The sequence below is a fragment of the Hyperolius riggenbachi genome, chromosome 1, assembly GCF_040937935.1.
Source record: "Hyperolius riggenbachi isolate aHypRig1 chromosome 1, aHypRig1.pri, whole genome shotgun sequence".
Taxonomy (NCBI): domain Eukaryota; kingdom Metazoa; phylum Chordata; class Amphibia; order Anura; family Hyperoliidae; genus Hyperolius; species Hyperolius riggenbachi.
The window spans coordinates 212,118,774-212,145,225 of NC_090646.1; positions in this window are offsets into that span (position 1 = coordinate 212,118,774).

The window sequence follows — 26,452 nt, forward strand, 5'->3', positions numbered from 1 at the left end:
AGCTTAATGTGAGCAGCACGAGTTGTGCGCACACTACGCGCGGTAGTCATGTGTAGCGGGCGCTGGTAACTTATGCTCGTGATCAGTGGAGTGGCTGTTATTTAAAATGAGTGCGCGTAAGTTGCCAGCACATGCTACGCTGCACTACCACTCGTAGTGTGCGCACAACTCGCGCTGCTCACATTAAGCTGCACTGTTTTAGCAGCGCAGCTTAATGAATCAACCCCTACTTTTGTTAAAGAGACTCTGTAACATTAAAAAGATCCCCTGGGGGGTACTCACCTCGGGTGGGGGAAGCCTCCGGATCCTAATGAGGCTTCCCACGCCGTCCTCTGTCCCACGGGGGTCTCGCTGCAGCCCTCCGAACAGCTGGCGACTGTGCCGACTGTCAATTCAATATTTACCTTTGCTGGCTCCAGCGGGGGCGCTGTGGCGACTTTCGGCACGGAAATAGACGGAAATACCCGATCTCCGTCGGGTCCGCTCTACTGCGCAGGCGCCGGAAACTTGCGCCTGCGCAGTAGAGCAGACCCGACGGCGATCGGGTATTTCCGCCTACTTCGGCGCCGACAGCCGTCAGAGCGCCTGCGCAGGAGCCAGGAAGGTAAATATTACGTCACCGCTGCACGGAGGGCTGCAGCGAGACCCCTGACGGATGGAGGACGGCGTGGGAAGCCTCATTAGGATCCGGAGGCTTCCCCCACCCGAGGTGAGTACCCCCCAGGGGCCGTTTTGTCGTTACAGTTCCTCTTTAAAACAGATAGAAGACATCCTTTCACCTCTTTACATGTATCTAGCATCAGTAATCCTAGGGATAAAACCTGGGGGTGCTAAAATATTACTTGCAGGTCAGCACCCTAATTTTGCATGGCGATGAGATACGGCAACTCTGATTATGTTTCCTGATTAGCTGTTCAAGGTATAAATAAGGGAGCTATACATTAATAAATGTTCAATCTGTGCAGGGCTATCCGGATGAGGTAAAATGCATGCGAGGGATGCCTCTTAATTTGGGTGCCATCATAGGCCGCAGTATGGTCATGGCAGCACCAGAGGTCTAATTTGGGAGCAGGAGAGCATAGTTTAGCTATACATTGAGGCCGGCTTGACGCTGCAGTTTGGTGGCAGCGGTGCGGCCCACAAATGCACCGCCTAAAACAGGCCTTCAGGAATTACCGAGTTTGTCCTTGTCTAGCATCCGGCCAACAGGAAGTGATGCTCAGTTCCTGTTGGGCAATTGATGACGTGTGCAGAAGCACATTTCTAAAATACACTTCCGTGCATGCGTGACGCTGAAAACTGGGGTAGGTTTTTTACATACATGCGCGATAACATAGACTTACAGGACTCCTGGTCCAGCGCAGATCCCTGCAGGTCGCCACAGGAGCCGCACGGCATCGTAAGTTTGGACCCGCAGTAGATAGGGCACTTTCGGCGTAGCGTACCGCAACGTGGTGAGTGTGATCTCCCCGATAGATTTTAATTGCCCTGGGGAGTGGTGCGGTAAATTTACCGCACTGCCCCAGTTTGAAAGGGCCCTCAGAAGTGGTGAAATCCTGAGCGGCTGTAGTTGCAGCTGGCAGGTGATGGAGAGGAGAGCCTCGCAGCCGCTGCAATTGATAGCCACACTTCTGTGCCCAGCTCTTTAGCCACTGAAAAATGCTGCCTCCCCTTTGAACACACAGCTGCTTCCTGCTTCTTCCCCCTGCAGCCCAATGTCTAATTCAGCCAGCTGTTTGCAGCTCTGCCCTTCCTGCAGGGATAATAGAATATCGGGATACTTACAGATATTCTCCTGATATTCTACTATCAGGATTTCCTCTCACTCATATTACGAGGCAAACACGCCGAATCCAGCGCAGGAGACTTGGGCGCAGCCGGCGCCACCATAGGCCGTAATAGAAATTACGGCTATAGTGGCGCAAAGGGAGTAACTTCCGCGCCATCAGAAGATGGAGCTGAAGTTACTTTTAAAACACTATAATTCGGCATTATTTCATTCCCCCACTATCCATGGCGGCCTTGAGGGGGAATAGTATTTAACGCGGCCGGGAACTTGTGCAGCAGCAGGATCAGCCATATACCAGCTGTATCCTGCGCCCAAGTCTCCTGCGCCGATTCCTCTCGTACGGATTACCAGGTGCCACCTTTAAAGGTACCATACATGGGTATTCTGTTTACTGTCAATGTATGTGAAACTAAGGGCCTTTTTCAGGTACCTAAAGTAACCACCATCACTGAGAAAATGCAAGTCTAGGTTTACTGGATCAACCTTGGTAAATCACAAGCAGTGCTCTCAGCAGCAGACACGCAGTTTGTAGCATTCTTTAACCTTCCTGGCGGTAAGCCCGAGCTGAGCTCGGGCTATGCCGCCGGAAGGCACCGCTCAGGCCCCGCTGGGCCGATTTGCATAATTTTTTTTTTCCTGCACGCAGCTAGCACTTTGCTAGCTGCGTGCAGTGCCCGATCACCGCCGCTACCCGCCGATCCGCCGCTATCCGTCGCGCCGCAGCCGCCCCCCCCCAGACCCCGTGCGCTGCCTGGCCAATCAGTGCCAGGCAGCTCTATGGGGTGTATCTTAATCCCCTATGACGTCACGACATGGCGACGGGGGAAGCCCTCCAGGAGATCGGCGGCGATCGGAGGGGCTGGGGGGATGCCGCTGAGCAGCGGCTATCATGTAGCGAGACTTTGTCTCGCTACATGAAAAAAAAATAAATAAATAAAAAAAAAAGATTTGCTGCCCCCTGGCGTTTTTTTAGCAAACCGCCAGGAGGGTTAAAAGCATAGTATATGGTACTTTAAGCTGAATTAAACACTCATATACCCATGAGGCTACTTATAGTTAGCACATCCTGCAGTTCTACCTTGATGTAGAACCTGCCACAGTATTCACAAGAGGCACTGTATATATTGGTATAAGGCCCTGCCTTCCCAGTGATACTTAGCTTAGGCTGTTTAGCTATTATTTACTCAAGACTCAAGCTTCAGAGAGTTATCAATACCGCAGAGAGAATCATTGGGTCACCCCTTCCACCTCTGGACCTCCTACACACCTCCAGACTGCGGTCGAGAGCAAATAAAATACGGAACGACCCCTCTCACCCCGGCAGTCGCTACTTTGTCCGCCTGCCATTGGGTCGCCGCTACAGATCCATCCCCACCAAGACCACCAGACATCTAAATACTTTCTTTCCCCAAGCCATCCGCTTGCCGAACTCGAGCCACCACACTCGTAAAACACGTTAGTCTTGCACTGCTGCCTATATCATATCATGTTGTAACCTTGTTAGTAAATGTTTGTTATGGTGTAATCTCTCTGCCCCCTAAACTATACTGTATCTATCGCATTGTTTTTTGATCTGCTTGTACTGTCTTCTTGATCTGTTTGTACTGTTTTTTCGATCTGTTTGTATAACAAATTTTCTAGGCCGTGTGTTCCACAAAAAATTCTGGGTGCGATGTTTGTTGCACTTGGCAAATAAACTGATTCTGATTCTGATTCGGATTTGTACTGGCTTCGGAATTCTCAGAAACATTACCCAGAGCTACACCTGACAGGACTAAAGATGTAACTACCTGTGATACATTTCAGAATGTGAATCAGGTTTAGGAAAGATTTTCCAATGGGCAAACACCGACTAAATTATTTATAAATTAATATTGTATAAAAATAAGCAATTTTATTCATTATGTAAGTTTCACTACATTTCCTCTTTAATAAACAAAGCCATATCTATGAATGTTCTTATTAAAGGCTTTTATTTATAAAGACCCAACATACTACAGAAAGACCCAACATGGTACACAAAATAAGTAAGGGGTACACACAACAAACTTTCACACATAACATGTACAAACTATCTCCTTAGGGTATAATAGAAAATAAAAATGTGGATCAATGGACACATGTTGATACATTGCAATTTAAAACTCCAATAATTGTGTTTTAAATGCCGCTCTGAGCCTGAACATGACAGTCAGCATGCAAATCATTCCCCACATCAATCCATTGTTTCCTGGGTCAGGGTTCGGCTATCTTTTTGAACTTGTGGTATTTATCTGTATTGTTTCCCAGCAGCAGTGAGCACTCCCTATACATCCTTTCTCACCCTCCCCAAATCTCCGCCTCTTTTCCAGCTGCTTGCACTGTTATTCTTCATTTTAATTCTCTCGCTGTGCATTCAGCAGCACAACTGTTTGATCAGGTCATGGTCCTATTCTCTCACAAAGTCCTGTCAGCACAACCTGTGGTAGGGAGCACAATGCCGAGATTACATTTTCCATTAGTGGGTGACACCCCTGCACAGGCCCTTTCATTCGCTTTCATGTGAATGAATTTCTATTATGATCATATGATTTTCAGAACGCTTGGCTTACAGGATATATAGATGTGGGGGAAGTGTCCATATGTTGTGCAAGTTTATCAATAGGAACTTAACTGTATATAATAAAGTTTTGTGGTAAATAATGCATTGTAAAATGTTACATCATATAAAAGGATCGATAGATGATTGATAGATAGATAGATAGATAGATAGATAGATAGATAGATAGATATTAGATTATCATTCCTGTGCAGAGTTCTTCATACTACTGTTTTAATAATCATTAATTACACTTGCTATTATGCAGAATTTATACTGTTTTTCTTTCTATGGCTTTTTCTACCATACAGCATGAGTAAATACACTAAAATATGTGTCAATTCACATAGACAGAAGAGCATAACTTTCAGTATGGTCAGCCATCCAATATCCTATTGTTATTAATATTATTAATAATATAATGTTTTAATTAAAGCCTGCATTTAAACAGTAGCTTGAAAACCTCTGTATCGCCATAGGGGCCAGAGTACCGTGTGTATGTTCTCTGAATGAACAAAGCAAGAGAAACTGCCTATAAAGCAGGACACACACATATAGATATCTGACCAATGTTCCTAAACAATGAATTGCTCTGCCTCTGTGATTGAAATTGATTCAAAGAGGAATCGATTTCTACCATACTCCTTAGAACAATTTTCAATATCTTCCAGCAGGAAACCTATCGAAAAATATTGATGAATTAAACATTTTTTGTGGCATTGATTCCCAGCAGATTCGATGTGTGAATGGCCTCAGTAGAACAAAGAAATTAATCTTGTGCGTTAAAGAGTTCTATGGACCCGCACAAAGGAAGCACTCTTCTCAGTTCAAATATAAAAACAACTTATGACTTTGGGAAACTGTCCATACATTTTAATAAACTAATGAGAAAGCAGAAGAGATATATATGTTGGATTTGCTCATGCAAGCTAATAACATTTGTGTATGCTGACAGGTTCATACTGATTGGCCGTGAGCGATTTCCCTCTTTAGGCAGGTTTATATTCTGACCCAGGCCAATTCAGCCAGTTACTGACCCACCGGAGTTTACATCTATGACATGCATAAAACACACAGATATTTCTTCATATTCATATGGCGCAGGAGCCGACTCGGAAATGATGGAGCTGCCATAGCTGCCCACTAATTGCGGATGCCAAGTCTTCCCACTATTCTATTTGTGGCATTACATAGCAGGAGCTCTGCAAATTTCCCTCCATTGCTGCAAATTGCAGCTTTGCGGCAGCAGGGTTAGGTTAAGGTTAGGTGACACCAGGGCTAGGGGTGGTTAAAGTGGACCCAAATAAAAAATAAAATATTTCAGAAATAAAATCTATTTTCTAAATTATAATAATAAATAGCAGCCTTTTTTCAGCTGCATGATGACAAATATAAAATATTTTACATTTATTGGAGGAACCCCTCCCTTCCTTTCAAATTGCCGGGACAAAATCCCGCAAACTGGTGCAGTAGGTGGTGTCCTGCAATGGAGGAATTGCTAATGGCTGCCCCCAGTATAACCCTAGCTATGAAAAGAGAAGGGTGAAAAGCATGCACTAAAATGATCATAGGTTTGAAGGAGTGTTTATTTATCTTTGTATGTGTCAGAGTGGTGCAACTAAATATTTTTAATTAAAAAAATGTTTGGTTTGGGTCCGCTTTAAGTGTTAGGCACCAATGGTGGTGGTGGTGGTGGGGGGGGGGGGGGGGGAGTGTTAGGCCCGAACAGGGGGGTTAAGGGTTAGGTATAGGTAGAGGGAAAGTTAAAGGTTAGCTATCGGTAGAGGTAGGGTTAAGGGTTAGGCATCGGTAGAGGGAGGGTTCTGTGTGCCAGTAGGGTTAGGTTGAGTCAAAGTAAAATATGTGTAAAGATTACCAATATTTTTCTACCGGAATTAAGTAATGGAATATAAGTAATTTTACCAATATTGTACTAGTGGCAATGTTTTGTGCCATTTTTCCAGGTGCATGTATTACATGAATGCATATCAATGCTATCATAGCTTTCCTGCTTATCACAAAAAAAATTCATAGCACCCAGTATTTATTCATGTTTAAGAGTTTTTATTAACCCTTTAACAGCCAAATAAAGTAAAACTTTATTTGGCTGCAGGGCTGAATTTTTCCTGCCACTGGTGAAGCTTCCCCAGCAGCGTACGTGGTGGCAGAGTAGGGGAGATGGCACAGAGCTTTCATACATCCCTGTCCGGATGGCGGGATCGGCTTCTTCTTCCTACTCCACAGCAGCGACGTACTCCTGGCAGGTCTTCTCAGTTCCAACCACAAGATATGCCATGTGATCATTATCCAGGAAATCATGTCAGTGTTACAGTGCCACCCGGTGGTGGGTGGCGCTGTAACGCTGACACGATCTCCTGTATCCCATACACATGTCTTATGTGATGTGATCGGGACCCAGAAGACCTGCTGGAAATTGTGGAGGTAAAGAAAAAGCAGTCCAGAGCAGTTAAATATGGATTCTTACTGCCTCGCACTCATTTGGCTGCACTAGGCAGCCAAATGAGATATGCCAACAGAGGCTGTCACTGCACAGGCAGCTTCAGACAAAGCATTTCGTTTGAAGCTGCCATTGGGTTAATGCACCAACTTAAAGTCCAATATAGCAGAAAAGGAAGAAAATAATAATAATGCACTCCTAGTCCTAAGTGAATTCAAAGATGAAAATTTGAATGTCTACACGTTGGTGAACCCTTTTAAACCTCCTGTGTAGTTTTAAGCGATTATTACCATTTTGTTATGCCCACATTTTTTTTGAAAAAATTACATTTTCTTTCCACAAAATGAGAAAACACTTTTTCAAGAAAATACTCATTTTCATAATAATGACAAGATTAGCTGCATGCTTATTTCTGGTGTAATTCAGTTCACTACTGCAGCCAAATAAATCAGCAGGGCTGCCAGGCAACTAGTATTGTTTAAAAGGAAATAAATATGGCAGCCTCCATATCACTCTCACCTCGGGTTCACTTTAAATTACAGTTAGCCCCGCCCTCATCTGGTCATGGCCATGCCCATTTTTGCCACGGCGCCCTTAGCACGCGGTGGGTCATCAGCTACCCCAGAAGTTGGTCCAGCACCTGCATAGCACCCCCCCAAAAAAATCCTGGAGCCGCCACTGTTATACATCACTTCCATTATAAGACACAAAGTTGCACAGTTCCAAGATGCAAATATAGATATTTACATCTTGAGACGCTTGTGTAAATCAAATTTTCTATTTTGTAAGTATGGTTCTGTTACAAAATCATAGAAATGATCATAGTTGTATAGCCATGGGTGTAACAATCACCCCTTGTGACGCTTGCCATCGCAGGCTTGGGGGCCCCTCCTCCTCCCTCTCTTCAACCACAATTGCAGCCAATTAGCAAAAAAACCTTACCTTTCTTTCACAAAAACAATCCCTGCCACCTCCTCCCGCCACGCAGAGTAACGAATAGCAGGAGCATCTGTCATTTTTTTCCTGCTTCCAGATGCTGCTTCACAGTAGAACAGACTCTGCTGCCATTTTCTGGCTCCAGAAAACATTACCCACATAGGGTTCAGGGACCAGGGGGGCCCCATGCTATCACTTTTGCGAGGGGCCCTATTAAGTCTAGTTATACCCCTGTGTATTGCATATTAATATTTTGATCTTACAACACTCTATACGGTAGAGTGAAATAGGAAACCTTTCAACACCGTTACCAGTTCTAAGAATTCTTAGTTGAGATCGGTGTTGAAATATACATGGAAATCATTCAAATATTTACATCATTTAGACAAACAATTTAAACTTAAGCCAATGGAAATACCTATAATGATGTTTCAGCATGCAAGTAAATGAGACCTGCAGTTTGTGTAATTTGGCTATGTGGCCCAGTACAGGTCACATTGGGGTTTATTAACCTATCTTCAGCTTGGTAACATGTGGTACCCTAGCAACCCGCATGTTACGTAAGTCACATGGGTTGTGTTAATGCCACGATACGCTCTATGTAAGTACCGGTACGGTAAAATAACTGTGTCCTGACTGAAGTATGTGGAGATAAGGTTTCACTGATTGGCCCTGTAGTGTGCTGTCAGTACTGGTCAGAGCCATGTTTAGCACCAAATGTAGTGGATTTCTCAAATCCCAGTGAAGCTTTGGGGTATATTCATGAAAATCCATTGAACTTCATGTGCGCATATAACGCACATAAATGTAATAAGTTTTGGTAACATTTATATAATGTACATTATGTAGTTAACAAAATATGCAACATCTACATTACTGGTATAATGTGCATAAGTAACTTACATTTTATAGCCAGCATAGATGTTGCATACTGTGTGGTACCCTGGCAATGTACACATTACTTAGGTGATGTAGGCTGCACTAATTCACACTACAGAGCTGTGAGAAGCCCATGACAGTTTTACAGATATTTGTTTATTAAATTTAATGTCTGCCATGTACAAATGTTCCAACCAACGTTCAGGAATATCACAGTAAGTTCATGAGTTGTAAGGGGCCTGATTTTTTTTTATAAGTCACAGTTAATGTTAATGCATCATAATGCAGAGACATGCAGAGAAAAACCCAGAATACATAATTTTTTATTAAGAAATACCATGTGTGGACTGGCAGTTTCATATTGTTCATTTATGAACCATATGCCAACCATCTCTGTGGACTGATATGCTCCTGGCAATGGCTATAGTGATCACTGACATATAGTACCTAATGCATGAAGCGCCAGTCAATTCAGTGGCACAGTCAGCCCACAACAGGGGAGCAGTGGGTGTTACTCTACCATACTCTACCATAGCAACACACACATTACCCAAATAGCGTGTTGCGCTCATATCATAATGCATGCTGCTCATGTGGCATTGATACTAGTACTGCTAGGGCTGGCACTCCCATAGGAGCAAACTGGGCAATTGCACCAGGCCCCGAACTGGCTGTCATGCCCTCCAGGTCTCCTAACTTAATTGTGGTACCCAAGGCACCTGCAGAGTTCAAGGCAGTGGAGCAACTCACCTGTCCAAGTCGATGCTCCTCCACTAGACCGTGTGTTCTTGTCTTCATCCTGCTGGCCACATCTTCTCAGTAACCTGGTGGCATATTACACAAAAACATGCGTCGGGTCATGGAGAAGAGGCATCCAATGCAAGGATGAAGATGGAGCTGCCCGGACTAATGGAGGGGCACTACCAGAAACCCTTCAGGGGCCCTGGGGACAACTATAAAGTTTGGGGCCCAGCAGCTGCCTCAGGGGGCTGTGGGGGGGTTGGGGGGGAGAATTTGCCAGTAACAAAAATGCCCCTAATGCTGCTTATGGTTAATTTTGTCCAAGGGGCCCATTTTATCTAGAACCAGCCCTAAGTACCGCTGCCTGTGCATGGCAAATTTACTGGTGCTTCATGCATCAGGCCCATAGTAAGAAATTATGTGATATAGCCATTTATTTTGTAAATCACTTGCCCTAGTGTTGAGGGATAAGAGTCTTTACTCTACCCCTGTTCTCCTATAAAGACATGAGGGTATTCTTAAAGGAGCTTACATGCTGTCTGGTGTTCCATTAATAAAGGGGTAACGATTAGCAAACCTCCCCCAGGTGAGTAAGCCAGGGGTTTGTGTCAGACTCTGCATATTCACACACAACAAAATCTACATTCTGTTTGCAACCTCTTATCTCCCAGGACATTTCAAAAACCCGGCTCTGTGGACTCCCGTCGGGATTGCTCTTCCACTGCCACCAAACTCTGTTCTGTCTGCCGGTCAGATGCCAGTTTCATTGGCTACTGACTCTGTTATCACTGTGAACCACAGTGATCAAAGAGAAGAAATAACACTGGTCGTTAAGGGGCCTTAGCCTGCAGGATCAAATGTGGTTAATGAAAAAACATACATAATAAGTCCGCAATCCAGCCTTCTCCGATAATCCAAGCAGCTCACATAGTCAGTGGCATAGCTAAGAGGCTGTGGGGCCCAGTGCAAGTTTTACATTGCACCCCCCTCCCCCCCCCCCCCCCCAAGCACTCTATACAAAACAATTGATAGGGTGCACCAAAACCAATCTAGGACAACCACAGTGTCAGAGGTGCAAAAAAGGGGATGGAAGTGAATATTATCAGCACAGGACCAAATAAAGTGCTAATACTGTAGTTGAGGATAGACCCCTTGGGGCCCCTCTGACCCAAGGGCCCCAATGCGGTCGCAACCTCTGCAACCCCTATTGCTACGCCATACGCCACTGCACAAAGGTTTCAGCACTGTAGGTATGCCTTGTGAAAAAGTGGAGAAAAGGTAGAAAAGTCTCTGCCTCTTCCTTGCATAGGCCTTTGGTCCCAGTTTTGCAGGACAGGGAGCTTTCTAGACATCTGGTCTTGCAGAAAGGATGTGCTGTCTGGTAGGAACAGATAATCACTCTCGTTCAGATCAAGTAAAGAGATCTGTTTCAATGTTTCAGAGCCACTATTTAACTATTATTATTAATATTATGATTATTATTATTATTTAATATTTTCATTGCTGACATACTTTGGAGTGCTTTGCAAAGCATATCGCCATGTAAATTAGGGGCCAATCATACTTATGTGCTATTTGCAACATGCCATGCTAAACATTCTATGCTTTTTCAAACAAACATTAATATATGCATTTGTATGCGAAAATTCTAATTGTGATTTTTCCGTGACTATCAATGAAGCTAATTCGCATAAAAATAAATCTATTTTTTTTCCAAATTGCATGCAGATTTTCTTGTAAAACATTCAGTAAGGAATCCTTGGGCAAGACTCTCTAACAGTGCTACTGTCTACTGAGCACGCCTTTAGTGGCTGCAGCTCTTAAAGGTACTCTATCAAACCATGTGTTCTAAAATGACAATGTACAAATAATGTCTAAGTAGCTGTGCAAACATTTTCCTTCTTTTCATGTTAAATATCAGAGGCAAAAGCTTTAATTAATTGTGTGTAGATTTTAGCTACGTTTGGAATGTCTCATTTGCAGAGGTATGAATCTGTAAGAATCTCTGCAACCTGACTAGGGATGATTGGAAAGGGCGATTTCCGATTCCGCGGAAATTCTGAATTCCATCAGAACCAATTTCCGTAACCGTTACATTCCGGCGGTACAATTTCAGTAATCTCATTTGCAACCTTTGTTTTTGAAACATCGTAGGCCATGGTACCTAGTGGCTGTTCCACCGGTCATTTTTTTTTTTGGGGGGGAGCAGCAGGAGTTGTTGTAGGCCATGGGACCTAGAGGTGGTTCCACGGCAGTAATTACAATTTTTGTTTGGAGCAGCAGGAGTTGTCGTAGGCCATGGGACCTAGAGGTGGTTCCACGGCAGTCATTACAATTTTTGCATAGCAATTCCGGAATTATACAATACAATACAATAACATAACATAGCTTGGGCGCGCTCGGTAGGATTACCGTTTAACGCTATAGCAATTCTGTTGCCAATTTCCGATCGAAATCACGGAAATCTGAATTCCGCGGAATTCGGTGAACATTCCTAAACCTGATATGCTAAGAACAGTGTAATATTGAAGCAGATTACCTGACAGGTTTTTGTTTTCATATATCAGGTTTCACACACACAATTACAGATGTTTATGTTGCACATAAGATACATTTCCTCTGCTCTATGTGAGAGAAAGCTCTGCCTGTCTCTGACTGAGCACACTGCACACATAGGGCTTGATTCACAAAGCGGTGCAAAGTGTTTGCACGCCTGTGAAAAGCCCTTTATCACGCCTAAACTCAGTTTAGGCATGATAAGAAGAAACTCGCGCGATCTCCCGCGCGCAAAGTTTTGCGCGCGTAGCGCACCGCGCTGCGCGCGCAGTGTACCGTGCTTCGCGCGCAGCGTCCATTGAGCCCTATGGGACTTTGCGCGCGGGAGCTTCGCGCGAAGAGCAGCACAAATCGGTGATAACTCAGCTTTGCACGGCTTATCACGCCTAAAGTCTTTTAGGCGTGATAACTGAGTTATCACCGCTTTGTGAATCAGGGCCATAGAGTTAATGATGCACTGTGAAGGGAATCCTCCCCTCCCCTCATGGCTGAGTCTGCCATCAGAATTTAAGCAGACTGCGTCATAAAAGTGTGAAAGGGATTAGATAACAGTAAACAGAGAGATAAGGATTCAAATGTATACACCAATGCTTAGCAGCACTTCCCAAACATTCCCTATCTCAATTGAAAAAAACATGTCAATTGATAGTGTCCTTTTAAGCACTTTTCATTTAATAGGAAAAAAGCGCTATACAAATGTTGGAATTATGATCCATTGCAGCAGCAACAGGGGAACTTCTGGGTACAAAACATTTCTGAGCCATGAAATCAGCTTCCAATGAAAGTTGCTACAGACAGTGTACTCAGATAGCTCACTGTGACCTAGAACCATTGGGAGAGTATAACATCTTTAGTCCTGTCAGGTTACCTCTATGCATGGAATTCTCAGTAAACAAACATTCCGTAGTCGCAGATGGAGATATTGCTTGGCAGTTGGAAATAGCCGTTATTTCCCACAATGTAATGAGGTTAACAGTCAGGAAACTGTCAGGACCATGGTCGTGACATCACACTGTGGGAGGGGTTTCAACACAATCTCAGCCTCACAGAGCCCCCTGATAATCGATTCCAGAAAAGGTAAAGATTTCTCATGGGAAAGGAGGTATCAGCTACTGATTGGGAGGAAGTTCAGTCCTGGGTTAAAGTACTTCTTTAAGTAGAAATTAATAAAAATGACAATAGGAAGTCCATGTACAGAAGGATGACTGCTTCACAGCTAATACCCTATATTAATACCATTATTGAACAGCTGTATGTTTATTTACAGGCAGAATAAAGTAAGGCCTGGAGCTAGCTCTAGAACTAGTTGGACAATAGATGGGCAGTAGCAGCCTATAGCACTGGATGGGAGCCTCCGTTGAGTCGTGTAACATCTGTCTTGACAAGTTCCCTTTTACACGATGCTTGATGGTATAGCTGATGTATTTTCCTACATGTTCAGCTCTTTTAAATGTCTTTATGGGACATTGTAAAGTTGCAGTCACGTGATTTGCATTATAAGTGTATTAGCACAACTCATGCATGCCTGAAGATGTTATGTGTGATTGTTACGAGTACATCCGAACATGTCTGACACTTCGAGTACACCAAGGATCCGTGACTGAGTTGAATGAAAACTTTTTATTGGCAGGAGCAGTACAAACATATAAAACCTGCCAGCTGTCAAGGATGTACTATAAATGGTGATTTTGTTTCACTGGTTTAATGAATTAAAGCAAGATTGAAACAAGTCCAAGGATAGCATGTTTGGCCTTGCAGAGACAAAAATGAAAGAGTTCAGGAAGTTGTGTTTTTTTTCCTGTTGGCAGTTGTTTTTAGAATAAAGTGTTGACTTTTAATAGTTTAGAGTTGGATAGTCTGGTAGGGAGATTTATGTTTGCTCCCATTTCACACCATAGAGACATGATCAGTCAATGGGTATTTCTCTCTTTTTTTTCAGAATGGAGAAGATTCCAAGAACACCTTGTACTCCCCATTTCTTCATTCCTTCTGGGAGACAGGAGATAAAATATTTGTCCACACTAAATATTTCTTCAGCAGGCATCACTTTAAATTCAGCCCATGCACCCAGTCTCCTGCAGACACTGTTCTTTCCTGGCATTTCCCCGGACAGCTCTCTGCACTTCACTAAACTTGAGTGGTGTGTGGGAAAGTCTCACATCACTACATTTTTCATTCTGTATTTCCTGAACGTTTGAGTGCTCTATGGCCGGACATGTGGGATTCTGAGTGAAACAAAAATGCGTGTAGCGTTGCATCATGCTTTCAAAAATGAGTGGTTTTAACCCTTTTTTGATAGGTTATTCCCATGTATCGCTCTGAAGATTGTAAAGATCTTATAGGAGATTGGGCCCCCCAAGCATTCTATACATAACAGAAGTATCAGTAAAATTGCAGTGCACTTCCTGCACACTGTCATTTTACCAACATTACATGAATACTCTGCATGCAACTAAATGTCACATTGAAAGTCCTATTTAGCTGCACAAACAGTAAAATACAAGCAGATAAATGATGATTGGTAATTTATTCAACCTAAATAGTGTGCTGTTGTCATGGCTACAAGCAAACACTGCTTGAATAATTTGCATGCCTTGCATATCATAGCTGACTGATAAATTATATAGAATGGCAATCCTTGAAGTGACACTGAAGCGAAAAAAAAAAACAATGTGATATAATGAATTGTATGTTATGTTAATTCGCTTACAGAGGCGCTCAGTGTGGTTTTGATGCTGTTAAGCTGTATGCTCCTTTTTGATTGGCCTGATGAAGTGGGATTGAGCCCGTGAAACGCGTTGCCTATTTTTACTGTGGAGTATAAATAAATTGTTGTTTCACTGTTGATGCCACAGTCCTTCCTTTGTTTGCTTTGTCTGCATGGATGGGATAGGCCCACCACTGCCCCATCGGTTTTAAGCTCGTTTAAGTGACTTTTATTCTATTGGTGCCTCTGGAAAGCTTCTACATATTGCTAAGTCCACCCTTGGTGGAGGGTTGTACCCATCTTCTTCCCATCTACAGAGAGCGACTTTTAATCCTGAGTGGGGTCAGGTTAATCTCCCCACCTGCCTTCACAGTGGTGGCCTAATGGTAACCCTGGTTTGTGAGTATTAAATTGTTATATTACTCATTATTAATTATCATCTATACAATATCACACTATTGGGCTCTTGGTGTCCCCCCTCCCTTTATCTTTGTTTCATATGTAAAAAAGGCACAAAATATGCTGTAAAGAAAATAAATGAAAACCAGAATCTTTAGAATAATCTGCCGTGTCAGGAAAATCGTAGCTGATTGCCGGCACATATTTAAATGTAATTTTGAATAATCTAATACAGGACTATACAACTCCAGCCTTCGAAATGGAGAAATGTGTTCTACTTCATGAACCACACCTTTCCTGATTCAGTCCCATCAATTAATTTGAGCTGTGCAACAAATGTGTGAGGACCTTGACACTCGAGGACGGAGTTGGAGAGCACTGATCTAGTAAATGTTTACCCATTGGTGCTCTGTGGTCCCCATCCAGCTGTTACCCTCCCCATGCCCAAGTCACTATGCACCCATCTTACTTATACCTTCACCCTTTCCCTGGGGCCTGCCGCTTAAGGCTTCTTTTAGGGAAGCCGCAAGTCTGTGAGCCGCTAGGTCTTATTTTAGGGGGAGGGCTTATATTTTGAGCATACTCTAAATATATACTAGGGCTTATCTTAAGGAAAGGCCTTAAATTCGAGAAAACACAGAGAAGAGCTAATACTGCGGTTGAGGGTAGGCCTCTAGTGGCCCCATTGCGGTTGCAACTTCTGCATCCACAATTGCTACGCCACTTCATAACACTTTGTACTGGGGTAAAACTGACCACACACATTCATTCTGATTCAATACATGTAGCTTCCACAGACCTGGTGGAGCAGCTTAAAGTGACACTGAAGCAAAAAAGAAAAACCTTATGATATGATGAATTGTATGTGTAGTACAGATAATTAATAGAACATTAATAGCAAAGAGAGGAATCTCACATTTTTATTTTCAGTTATACAGCTTTTAAAAAAAATAATATTGCATCATTCTGTCATATTTGCAATTTACAAACCACACTCTGTATTTTAAACTATGAAACAGAGCAGAGCTAGTGACCCCTTGAACCCCCTTGAAGTAAAACCTTATATGAAGCTGTCTCTCACTGTTTCTTCGATGTATAAGTGCTTCATAAAATAGGACTGTCGCCGACCCAAGTTGGGTCGAAAAGTTTAGAGAAGCTTTTTTGCGTAGATAGCAACTGAAGTTTCTTAACACTACCTGTATTGGACACAATATGTGACTATTTTCTTTGCTACTAATGTTCTATTTCTTAGCTGTACTACACATACAATTCATTATCTCATAAGTTTAGTTCCACTTCAGATTCCCTTTAAATAAGACATGTCTTCTGGATTAGAACCAACACCACAAGTATGGAAACAGCTAACTGCCCCAAGCCTACAGTGTCAAAGACGAGACTGAAGAATGGGCCATTTCAGTATTTTATCACTTACTTCCCAGTGCAAGCCATCTTCGAAGCCAATAAACAAAGACTGACATTTGTTCATCTACAGATTACACTTATTTACCTCACATCACATGAGGTACACAGAACTGCTAAGCCTTAAATCAGGGATGTCAAACCGGTCCTTCCAGGGCCGAGGTCCTCACACATTTTTGACACAGCTCAAATTAACTGATGGGTCTGAATCAGGAAAGGTGTGGTCCATCAGGTAGAACACAGTCCTCTTTTTCTAAGTCCATCCTAAACACTGGCATGGATCTGGCCCTCCAGGCCTGGAGTTCGACACCTGTGCCTTAAATGATGTTGGTCATGGGTTGGCAAAGGAAAACGGGTCCAAGAGGCACAGAAGTGGATTCTGACCCTGTGCAGATCTATGAAAAATACAAAACAGAAACTTTCTGTTTTTTTCCAATAAAAGCAATACTGAGAAACGCTTGTTAGTTTGCCTTTCGCTGGAAACCCTCCAGTCCAAATAATTCCATAGATATTTCTGCATTTTTCCTTCATCAAACCACTGTTTGCAAATTTTTTTGCGATGGTTTTCCTCCTACACCACAAGCCATTGCTTCGAAGATCCAGTTCTTATAAAAATAGCAGTAGGTCAAAAAATTAGGGGCATGATGGAAAGTAGTCATTTCAGCTATGTATTTTTTGGCATAAAGTGCAACAAAGTGTATAATCTGTATAAATGTTAGCTTTCTGAGTAAACACAATTTTTGGTTCTATAAAAACAGACAGCGCACTTGAAACACGTATCCTCCTTTTAATATCACTTCAGAAACATCTTTTGTTTTCACCACAAAAGAGAAATATATAAATTATTTGTGCAAAAATCCACAATTAAAAGCACAGCATGTCTCAAAATGGTATGCAGATGTACTGCGTAGCTACGAGTACTCAGGAGCAGCCAATGAAATGGTCTTTGCCAGTGCTCTGTCTGACTGAATTTGCTGGACTTTTAAGCTGTGCATTCCAATTTCAAGCCTTTTGAGACATGATATAATATGTCTGGGATTTTTGCTTGGTAAGTGTTTTCTTACGTATCATGTGATAAGGGACGATTGTTGAAGATTGCCAGAAGTAGATATTAGTAAATATTATTTCTTTTGGATAGGCGTGTGCCATAGGCCATAAGGCAGGATGGGATTAATGATTACATGTTAAACTACCACTACAGCTGAAAGGCTACTTGCTAGGAAAGAGCAGATAGGCATCGCTGTGCATTTGAATCATCCACCAGTTTATACGAACAAAGGTGGCGGCAGCATGTCTCTAAGCTTTGTCAGATAAGAAAGAGGGATGACTTAAAGCGTGAAGATATTTAAGCAAAAGATTAGTGTTTATCATAATGCGTAATTGTGCATTTGTGAACTTTCACAACTACGATTTATGTGATGTTATGTAAGATTACGCTCCACAACATATTAAAGTTCTTTTGCAGTAAGTGTGCAAAGATGGCTGTTTTTGGTGTGCCATCATATTCGCATATTTGCAAAACTTTATAGGAACGAGAAAAACACATTTTTGCCAAATGCATTGGAGTCCATGGGCATGAGAAAACACCAAATGCATTGAAGTGTATGGGTATTGAAAAAAAATCACAAAAGTTCTATGAAATCTACGAATCTATGAAAATCCATGATTTTGTGGAAAGCTACAAGTACTTTTAGAAAGTTACAAATGTATGAATTTATAATAGGTTAAAATTATGACAGAGGAGGAAAAGAAAAGAGGTTTCTGCCCAGTTATGCTTGTAATCTAGTAATCGGGGGAACATGATATACAATAGCTAGAGGAAATGGAGCTGTGGTTCATTAGTGATGGCTATTGGCTAAGAAACTGAGAGCAAAATGGGTAGATTAGTTTGAAGAGGTGACTTTTGAGGGCTTATTTAAATGTGTTAAACACAGTAGCAAGCCTAAAACAATGAGAGAAATCAAGACAGAGGGAATAGCTCTAGAGAAATCTTAGAGCCATGCAGGAGTGAGAAAGTATTTGACAGAACACAGATCAGAGAAAGTATTTGACAGATCACAGATCAGAGAAAGTATTTGACAGTTAGGGGTGTATTGTTTCATCAGCTGTAAAAAGAACAATCAAAATGACTCTTGCAAGAAGTGGCTTATCTGTATTTTACCTGGAAATCAGATATCCACCTTCCTGCCAGGTGCCCCGAATGGCAGGGCACACGTGTACTAATATTTTCATCAAACAATATCATCAGGAAAAACACCAATAAATGACACACACTGCACAATAACAGCAACACAAGACAAAACTTTTCAAACATGCTTGAATGCTCCGACCAGCAATGAGCGATGCATGTAAGATGCCATTAGCAATAACACATACATGCTGATGGTCAACAATTCTTTTGTCACGCAAGGTCATTGGATGTTTTACTACTGTGTAGATTCAGCATGACAGAGGAGAAAGTAACTGGCCAGGTTGGCATTTCTCATGTTGTAGTAAGGTGGCCATTTTGCGGCCAGTCAACCATCTATTCAATAATTATTATCGAATCGGATGAAAATTGATGCTACAACAAGCATGCCTGATCAGTGATTCGACTGATTTCAGGCTGAAATTGATTGAATTTATCGATCAAATAAGCAGGAAAATCTCGGGCCGACGTGGAACCAGGAAGCGAAGCGTGATGGAACCCCCGGCCACTGTCCCCCAAATGTTAATGTGCTTCCCACATATTAAAATCTCTCGCTGCAAGTCCAGCTGCTCCTTCTGCCACATATTCGAGTCCCACATGGATACCACACGGGGGTCAGTCAGGTGAGATAACTTATGCATGGGCATGGGGGCACATTAACATTTGGAGGACAATGACAGAGGCAGGGAGGCGGCCGATGCGGCATCGGCAGATTTCATGCTGAAATCAATCGGGACTTGGCCTTAAGTGTTTGGGCAGCTAACAGATCTCTCTCTGATCAGATATGTTTAGAGAGAGATCTGTCTCTTGGTCGATCTGCCTATACATCTAGCGATGTATGGGCACCTGTACTCTGATACAAAGCTATTTAAATAGAGGGATTATGGTGTATCCTTGGTGAATAACGGAAGGCAGTTGTAGCGGATTTTTACTATTGATACTGTTTGCTTTCCTGTTATCTTTATTTTTTTGTCTTAAACAATAATGATGCTCCCAGCGCCTTGGTAAAGAGCAAAATCATGAAGCCTTCTTACCAAGGGGTTCAAATGGCTGATGTTTGCTGGAAAAAGAGACGGAATGTTCTGTGATCACATCATACAATACACACTGACTACAGCTGTACTTCTGTATTAGGCTCCCTGCACACTGCATGCGATTCCGATTACGATTTTTAATCGTTACTGCATGCTGCGTTTTTTGACTCCGTTTTTCTGTTGATTGCATTCAGGGAAAATCGGAATTGCAAATCGGAATTGGAATTGGAAAACGGATTTGCAGTGTGCAGGGAGCCTTAGTGCTGCAATATGCCTACTTGTATACATTAGGAACCATAGCTGTGTGGCAACTTGCAAACCATCCTCTATTTATTATATTTAACATGTACCAATTGAGAGTCTAAAAATAATTTATAATTTCTCCTATAACTTCACCAGTTATGGAAATTGCTCATAAAAACACTGCTTTTCTAACAGAGACACTGAGGCTTGTTGTACTCATATATAAAGGCATGGAAGCTAGCAGTGTAAACACTGGAACAACTAATAACCTTGATGATGGGTCATGAAATGGGCCATAAGTGGTAACCTGCATACAAAGGCATATTCACTGACAACGGTCCATCTAAACGGATGTTTCTTTGGAAAATCAAGAAGCAGAACCTCTTTCTAAAGCGCAGGCCGTTTTGGCAGCTAAACTTTTCCTTGCTTTCAAAGGTTTGATTATTTTAATAGGAAGTCTAAGCTAAAACTGAACTATGGTTATCAACAGCTGAGCTACATTCACATCAGAGGGCTCCCAGCTATTACATTTAACTGTTGCCAGGAACTAAATGTTAAAGTGGAACAACGAGTAGGTTATGTATACTTTGGAGAATATTATAATTACATACATTTCATAAATGATGACAAATATATGTTAGTGTAGGCTACAGTTGCCCAAATGGGTTCTGATATATGATGACATAAGATGGCTATTTAAACACAGTTATTTTGCTTTCCTGTGCAGTATTTGCACATATCAGTAATGATGGTGATGAAAAAAGAGGCCAACCTATAAAAAAATGTAACTCCTGGCAAAATTGAAATTGTGTCTCTGTTTTGTAGTAACTAAGCTTATGTTAGGTTTATCTGCCCTCATTTACGTTATTTATCATTTGTAATTATGATTGCAAGCGTTTAAATCTACTCCAGCTTATATTTAAACAGACATTTTGTCTACTATGTCTATGTGAGAAAATGCAGAAAAGCCGCCACGTGCACTGCCAGCAAGGCGGCTGTCTCCGCGTCCAGTGCGGCGGTTTGTATGCAGCAGCATGCATCTAATACTATGATAGATCGCGGAAAAGCCGCCGCATGTACTGGCAGCAAGGCGGCTGTTTCCGCGTCCAACGTGGCGGTTTGCACGTAGCAGTGTGCATCTGGTGTGGCTGGCTCTGTTAGTGCACCTGCATGGAGAGCTACGCGCGCGCCCACCAGAAGTCAGGACCTTTATACCAGCTGGAGATGGATCAGCTGATCAGGACGATCAGCTGATTCCTGCTGGACTCCTGATTGGCTGAGTGGCTCGGGCGGGGCGGCAGAGTCCTGCAACTATATATACAGCTTGCTTGCCAGTTGTTGGTTGTCTGCCGTTGCGAACACTTACGTGGAAGCATACAGACCTTAGTCAGATCCTACGGTGTGTTTAAACCAGGAGGACCTGGGAATTACAAGATTTAAAAGAGTGGAGGGCGCTACTGTAGGTTGGTATCAGAGATTCCTATTTCACCCGCTGCTAACTGGTCACGTGTGGGGTCCCACTGACCCACACGAAGCAAGAAACACCAATATAAAACAATAGACTAGTTGCGCTGGGTATAACTAATCAGTATTTTGGATCCTCAATAATTTTAGATGCCTATTCATAGACTTGGTACTTAAAAGTATATGGTTTTATTTTTATAAAACATGTATCAAACAATTGTATTCATAAAATATACACATAAAATTGTATTACATCAGACAATATCGGTACCCATCTAATCAATAAGATTGCTTTAACATAAAACATTCATCCATTCAAACACACTCAGACCTTCCAATGTGTAAAAAAAGAAGAGGATGTGTGAAATGGATAGGTATGGGGTTATTTGGGATAAGTACGCCAAGAGGGGGAGGGGTTTTGGCGCATACAACTTCTTGAGTACTAATATATTGTGCAATAGATATGGATGGTGACCACTGACTATATGATGGAAATTCAGTAGATTGGGGAGTATCAGTATCCGTTGCACAATGTTCCTCTTCGATGATTTTACCGTTCCCCTTGTAATTAGACCTATTGGGTAGTAGAGGTGCTGATTCACTAGTCAGCACCGTGGCATACTGTTTTTTCCCGTACTAGCGCTGTCCAATAGGTATTTCAGGAGCGGTAATCCGTTTAGATGTAGTTTTATATATACTCACGCTCCCCTTTGGGATGCCTCTAGATATAACTCCAGTTCACGCGTTGGAGTTACGGCCGGCTGCTCTACAACTTGTGACAGTTCGCGTCTCCCGTGTTATCCTCTGCCTCTGTAGCGGTGAGGCGTAGTGGCAGTTCCGGGAGGCGGCTAGTTCAGTTCCGGTGACGTCACCTGTTGCCTGCGTCTCCTATTGCAAGGTTGCGTGGTTAACACTATACAGCTGCAGTGCACGGAAATGATAAGAGTCGTTTTCCGTGCATTTTTAAGTAGTGTGCTGTATTCCTTAATGCAATTCGGATCCCCAGGTGGATTTACTGAATTTTCCGGAACTGCCATTACGCCTCACCACTACAGAGGCAGAGGATTACACGGGAGACGCGAACTGTCACAAGTTGTAGAGCAGCCGGCCGTAGCTCCAACGCGTGAACTGGACTTATATCTAGAGGCATCCCAAAGGGGAGCGTGAGTATATATAAAACTACATCTAAATGGATTACCGCTCCTGAAATACCTATTGGACAGCGCTAGTACGGGAAAAAACAGTATGCCACGGTGCTGACTAGTGAATCAGCACCTCTACTACCCAATAGGTCTAATTACAAGGGGAACGGTAAAATCATCGAAGAGGAACATTGTGCAACGGATACTGATACTCCCCAATCTACTGAATTTCCATCATATAGTCAGTGGTCACCATCCATATCTATTGCACAATATATTAGTACTCAAGAAGTTGTATGCGCCAAAACCCCTCCCCCTCTTGGCGTACTTATCCCAAATAACCCCATACCTATCCATTTCACACATCCTCTTCTTTTTTTACACATTGGAAGGTCTGAGTGTGTTTGAATGGATGAATGTTTTATGTTAAAGCAATCTTATTGATTAGATGGGTACCGATATTGTCTGATGTAATACAATTTTATGTGTATATTTTATGAATACAATTGTTTGATACATGTTTTATAAAAATAAAACCATATACTTTTAAGTACCAAGTCTATGAATAGGCATCTAAAATTATTGAGGATCCAAAATACTGATTAGTTATACCCAGCGCAACTAGGACCTGGGAATTCACACTGAGCCAGATTACTTTTGTTTATCATTATGTTATGCTTTAGACCAGTTCCGGGGTGTTGTGACTACGGACCTCACACCCAAGACTAGGATACTGTGTCAGTTCTATGTTATGCTTTAGACCAGTTCCAGGGTGTTGTGACTACGGACCTCACACCCAAGACTAGGATACTGTGTCATTCCTATGTTATGCTCTAGACTAGTTCCGGGGTGTTGTGATCACGGACCTCACACCCAAGACTAGGGTATGTTGTAAGCTAGTTCCAGGGTGTTGTGATCACGGACCTCACACCCAGTGCTAGGATTGTATTGTATGTGTATTTGCCTTAGCCCGGTTCCAGGGCATAGGGAATAGGCCCTCACACCTAGTTAGGGCAAGTCTGTTCATATTAGCAGCAGGGCTTCCTGCAACCCAGCCTGGGTCCCTCTCCTAGGGAGTCCTCAGGCTACAGGAATATTCCCCACAGTCAGGGGAGTATTCCTCAAGTCACTCAGGCCACCGGGGTCTCTGGTGGTCTATGCTCAGAGTTGTACTGTTACACCAAACACTCACATTATACTGGTGTCCAGAGGTTAGCAATATATCTAATTATCGGTGATTCTGCAGATCATCAATAATCGGGTATATATCTGCATTCTTGGTGATACTGCAGATCACCAATAATCAGATTCTCTCTGCGTGCTGACACCGATCGTGACAGTCTACTACTAATGTCTATTGTCTAATTGGGCAAAAAAAATCATATAGTGTATTACTACTTAAACTACCTAACGACCGCATCACGTCGATGGGCATGACCACGGCGGCAGCCCCAGGACGGGGTCAAGTCCTGGAGCTGTAGTTTCCCAGGGAGCGCGCGTATGATCTTGTCTGAACTGAAATACATCAGTTGCTGTTAGTTATATATCAGTAGCTGTCAGTTTTAACTGAAAGGACAGCTGATTTGCAAGGTAATGTCCATGTTTCCCTATGGCTCAAGTGGGCGATTTTACAGTTTAACAGTGTGCTTGCCTGGAAGCTGTTACAGGGCCATTGCCATTTTTAAAAACCGAGAATTCCATCTATCACAGGGGACAACCAGGATGCAAGAGAGGAGAAAGAGATTCATGCGTAGACTTCACGGGAGGAAGGGGGGGGGGGGGTTACATATGATGTGCATATGTTTATTTTAACTTTTAATTTTCAGTTCAGATTTGCTTTAAGCAAGATTGGGGGCAATTCACTGCAAGACCAAATTTGAAAGGCTTTTTTTTTCTGTTTTATGGCTAATTGTACCAAGCCTTGTAAGGATTTTGCCTTCCTCTGGATCAACTGAGAAATATGAGGGTACAAGCATTGTGCTCTACCATATTTTATGGTTTAACTTGATGGACCACAAGTCTTTTTTTCAACCCAACTAACTATGTAACTATGTAATCAGGGGCGTTACAATAGCCCCTGCGACCTCCGCCATCGGAGTACGCCCACTTCTGTTGGGAGATGTAGACTGGCTGCGGCAGTGTCAAACATGACCTATTTTCAGCAGAGCTACACGTCCTTCTCACTCCTCTTTTCAGCTCTGCCATATAGACTGTCTACTGTTATTTCTGTCCCTGCAAGTCATGTATGGTGCATCAGGCAGTGCAAGGAGATAAACTGTGTAGTGTGGCTGAAGAGAGGCATTAGGAGGATATGTAGCTCTGTCCGTACTAATCCGGCCTCCTTGCATTCCATCCGTCCCCTTGTCGGGAACACAAAGAAGCCAGAACGCAAGGAACCCGAATGAGTACGACAGGGACACACTAATGGGAGGGGGTGGAATGCAAGATACCTGGTTGAATGCCATGGATTGAGTGAGAATATTAAGCTTAAGCCTGCCGCTGTGACCCAGTGCTCCTGATCGGTCTCAAGTCACGTGATGAAACATGTCAGGCGGAGTCTAGCGGAGGGAGACAGCGCAGTGGATTCAAGCAGGCATGTGCAGACCTTCAGCCTAGCAGGGAGGCACAGGGGAGAACCCGCAAACTCTAATTAGCTGTATTATTATCTACTAAATATGAGTGGAAATACCTAATAAAGTTGTATATGTTTTATGGAATTACGCTATGTTGAGTTTTATTTTCATGAGGTTTAAGCCCACTGAGGAAAGGAAGACACTGCAAGGAGGGATAGAAACTGCATTAAAGGGCCACGCATCTGACCAAAAGTGGCTAGAGTGAGCATTGACCAACCTAGCGCGGTGGTCACAACAGCCCGGTGAGTTCTCTCCCACACGGGTGCCTGGTGGAGAAGCATATATCACCCTATAAGTCATATAGACTAATGCTGAGCACTTGAACCACACTTTAACATATGAGAAAGGTCTACTTAAACCTGCTGACAGCACGTGCAACATAGAATTGGAACTGTTTTATATAATTTGAATGTGCTTTTAGTTTGTCACATGTGTTTTAACTGATTCAAACTGAGATTGGAGCACTTGCTTACACATATTACCACCCATCTCCATTAATCATCGAGGCAGCTGTCACTGACTCCGGTAGAACTTCCCAGTGTCGCCATAAAGAGCAGGTTACGGCTGCAAAGGATCATGGGGAATTGGCAAATTTATAAGCAAAATAAAGGCCACCGGTTGTTTCTTTAATAACTATTACCATAATAGTTTCACTAGCACTCTTTTTACTGAATCCAGCAACATTAAATACAATTCCCCATTAATACTACAGAAATATTCTTTAATTAAACAACTGCTGGGGGAAGGCGTTTTCTTTCTCTTTGCACTACCATGATTCTGCTGGGATTCTGCCATGATCCAATGGCTGTATGGTGCATTTGCCACTTTCAACAAGAGGAAATAAAGGGTGGGAAAATATTTTTAGAAAGAAAAAAATCACATAGCGTGCAATGCCTTTGTATAGGAGCTCAATTACATGTAAAATGCAGCAGGCAGGACTATTGCGTTTGAGAAAAATTGCATGGTAAATACAGCACACTAAAGAAAAATGTCCCCACATGGTTTCCATCAGTTGAGTACTTCGCATTTTGCAATCCAATAGTGATCGGAAATTGCATCGCAACGCGCTGCAAGTGGAAAACAACCCTTAGACTAATTTCCATTTTATACCCTGAGTTACACTTCAAGATTTAAGAAAAAGGAAAAAGTCCTTGAAAAATGCTGTTAGAATAATTCATTTTTACTGGCTTGGCCATGATAACTATCTTCCCAGCTGTAATATCCATCTTACCAGGTCAGGTATTCAAGAGTTCACTGATTCCATAGAGACAGGCTGACTTGTTTGT